The 3,201-nt window shown below is 41.0% G+C and overlaps 1 non-coding gene across 1 annotated transcript; it reads right to left on the minus strand.

The window, feature by feature from the left end:
- Positions 1–262: 262 nt before the first annotated feature.
- On the minus strand, positions 263–334 carry trnat-cgu. The gene has a single exon. It is a non-coding gene; the product is annotated as a tRNA-Thr (tRNA).
- Positions 335–3,201: the final 2,867 nt, after the last annotated feature.

The raw sequence follows: 3,201 nt of genomic DNA on the forward strand, positions 1-3,201 counted from the left end.
TAAAGTGGGCAATGTCTGGGACAATGTCCCAGACATTGTGCTTATGTCCCACAATGTCTGGGACATAAGCACAATGCTTATGTCCCAGACCACTAGGCCACCATTCCCCCAAGCACAACATTGCCCTCTAGAGTCTAGTGATAAAGCCATAGAGAGTTGCAGACATTGTGTACACACAGCATAAACCAACCTCAATGGTCTTGCTCAGGGGCAGTTGGGGTAAAAAACTACCTTGCTCACTAACTAAGAGATAACTCCATCTAGGCACGGGCAGGGTTTGAACCCACGTTCTTCGGTTTACGAGACCGACGCCTTACCACTTGGCCACCATGCCTAGATGAGTAACTGAACAGATCATCCTCCAACATGGCCTGCTAGCATCTTTTCAATTACCTTCATCCGTTCAGGGTCGATTAATAATGAGAACACAAGCTGACATTGCTCTCGACCTAAATAAATTTGAAGAACAGAATGTTTGATGTAAATGGGAGTGTTGGTTGAAATCTTAATTGTGTCAAACATGGTTAGTTCCAAGAAAACATGCTTTTATCACTTTGCATCAAATTGCTTGAGAGGCATCTTTGCTGGCAAGATGACGATGATATCCAACATTTAAAAAAACATCAAGAGCTTCAAGGAAAGACATTCAGATGCTGTGATAAAAGGTTTCTGGGCATGTAGGAAAGTCAATCTAGTCCCAAAACGTCCATTGTCTCCTAAAAGATGTTTATCTAAAGCATCAGGTAGCCAACTGTGCAGAGCTTGCTAAAGAATAGCAGGAGGCAGGTGTGAGTTTTTCTTAACACACAATAAGGCGGAAACCCTTGAATGGTGGCTTGGTGTCAAGAAGCCCCTATTCTCCAAAAGAACACGTAGAACCAGCACTGGACTGCAGAAGATTGGAAGAAAGTAAATGAAGAATGTCTAAGAATCTAGGTGCAATGAGGGGAAGAACAATGCTGTTTTGAGGGCAAGGAAGTACCATGTACCAAGGCAAACAGGACTATGAAGGGGCTTGAGAATCATTAAAATTTTGGCTCTACATCCAAAAAGCTGCTCAAGTCGTAATCCTGTTAAGAATTAATGGTGATTTCTCAGAGGGCGTGTGAACAAATAAATAAATGGGTCACCATCAGTTGAGATGTGGCCCAGAAGCTGACATCCAATATGCCAGGTTGAAATGCAAAAGTCTTGAACACGTAAGTTGCACACTGTAAATCTGGATGCTTTGCATGAACCTTTTGTATTTCTCTATAAGATCCTATCAAAATTGACATTTAAAAAGACATTTGTCAATCCACGTTTGTCTATATCCAACAATTCTAGCCTAGCAGGGGAGGGGTGGGGGTCGGTCCGGGGGTGCAGTGCTGGTCCCAACTCCAGCTGTCATTGGATAAGAGGTAGGCTCTATTCTGGACAGGTTGTCACTACATCGCAAGGATACACAGGATACTAGCCATGCACAGAAAGAACATGATGTAGATGCTGGTGAAGATTCTCAGTCATCCAGGTCATGGTCATTCCAAAAAAAGTAAAAAACAAAGCAACTGGACTTGTTTTTTGTAGTTGAAGACGTTTCGCTTCCTCTCCAGGAAGCTTTCTCAGTTCAAAAAGTCTGGAGTAATGTGGAGTAACAAGCTTTATACTATTGCCAAACAAAGGCCTTGTAATGGCTTAGATAACATGCAAATTCAACCGAAACAGGTCCACCCCTTAGTAATGGGTAGTCGTTAAAGCCAGCCAGCAGAATGGACTGAAACTGGTCCACTCCTCTGTAACGAGGAGTCGTTAGGGTCATTATTGGCCTGTCTTAAAGGAGCGATGTTTTGATCGTATGAGGACGAGAACTGAGGTGATGATTGGCCGGAATTAATCCTATAGCTGTAAGTTTTTGAGAGTTGGAACCTAAGGCCTCCTCCTCTGTTTAATGTTGTTTTTTCTCTCTTAACATAGATGGCTTCCTTCACACCCCTTTCAAACCATCTGTCTTCTTTGTCCAAAATGTGAACATTTTGGTCCTCAAAAGAGTGTCCTTTGTCCTTTAGGTGTAGGTAGACAGCAGAGTTTTAACCTGATGAGGTAGGTCTCCTGTGTTGAGCCATGCGTCTGTGGAGAGGTTGTTTGGTTTCTCCAATATAAAGATCAGAACATTCCTCACTGCACTAAACTGCATACACCACTCCGCTCATCTTAGGTTTGGGTGTTTTGTCCTTGGGATGCACAAGCCTCTGTCTGAGGGTCCTGTTTGGTTTGAAATGTACTGGGATTTTGTGTTTGGAGAAAATCCTCTTGAGTTCTTCAGAGACTCCAGCAACCATGTTCACCAAACAGCCGAGAAAAGGTAGCTTGTTGTCGTTGGCATCTTCTCTGGTAAACTTGATGTTGTTGTCCACTGAGTTGATGTGACTTGTGAAAGCTTCCACTTCTTTTCAGAAGATGTAGAAACACCTGGAAGAAAATAAAAAAACACAATCTGTAATGTTTGTGATTAAGACAAACTAAATAAGCCTCAGAATTTTAGTTGCACATCAAAGCATGAAATCATATAAAGTTTTAGTCTTGATACTTTAAAATAACCCCAAAAAACTTAACGTTATTTATATTTCTTCTGTGACTCAGATGTTCAGATCTGGCAGAGGTGGGAGCAGGCTCCATGGAGACAAATGATGTCGGAGAAGCAACTGTCCTCATGTTTATGTGAATATAACGACCCAAAAATAACCTTGTCCAATTACCTACCTAATAAAAATATATATAGAATTCCTTGTTAGTTTAAGATAAACTGATTACTGATTTTCCTTCCCAATAATGTAAGAAAAGCTGTAACTATAGTAATAAAATATTGTTCAATATGAACCACTTTTGTGTAGGTGGGTGGGAGGTAGTGATCTAATACATAATTCCAATTCATTTTAATTTGTCTCCATTCAAACAGCAGAACAACCACAGTACTCACCTCATGGCCAAAGAGCCTCTTGAGATGTTGTGTTCCTCAAAGGCACCTTGAAGGTACTTATTAAAACGGTGAAATGGTGATCCCCTCTCTAGCATCATACATGTTTCCCCATTTGAGATTTGTTTCCAAAACACAAAGCTAATAAAAAATATTGCAAAACTAAATTACTGCCAGTGGGACATGTGGAAAAAACCCATTGGTTTATAAATGACTGTGCACTTCTATCTCCTTGAACAGCAATACAA

Source organism: Fundulus heteroclitus, chromosome 16 (assembly GCF_011125445.2).
Source record: "Fundulus heteroclitus isolate FHET01 chromosome 16, MU-UCD_Fhet_4.1, whole genome shotgun sequence".
In the NCBI taxonomy this organism is placed as follows: domain Eukaryota; kingdom Metazoa; phylum Chordata; class Actinopteri; order Cyprinodontiformes; family Fundulidae; genus Fundulus; species Fundulus heteroclitus.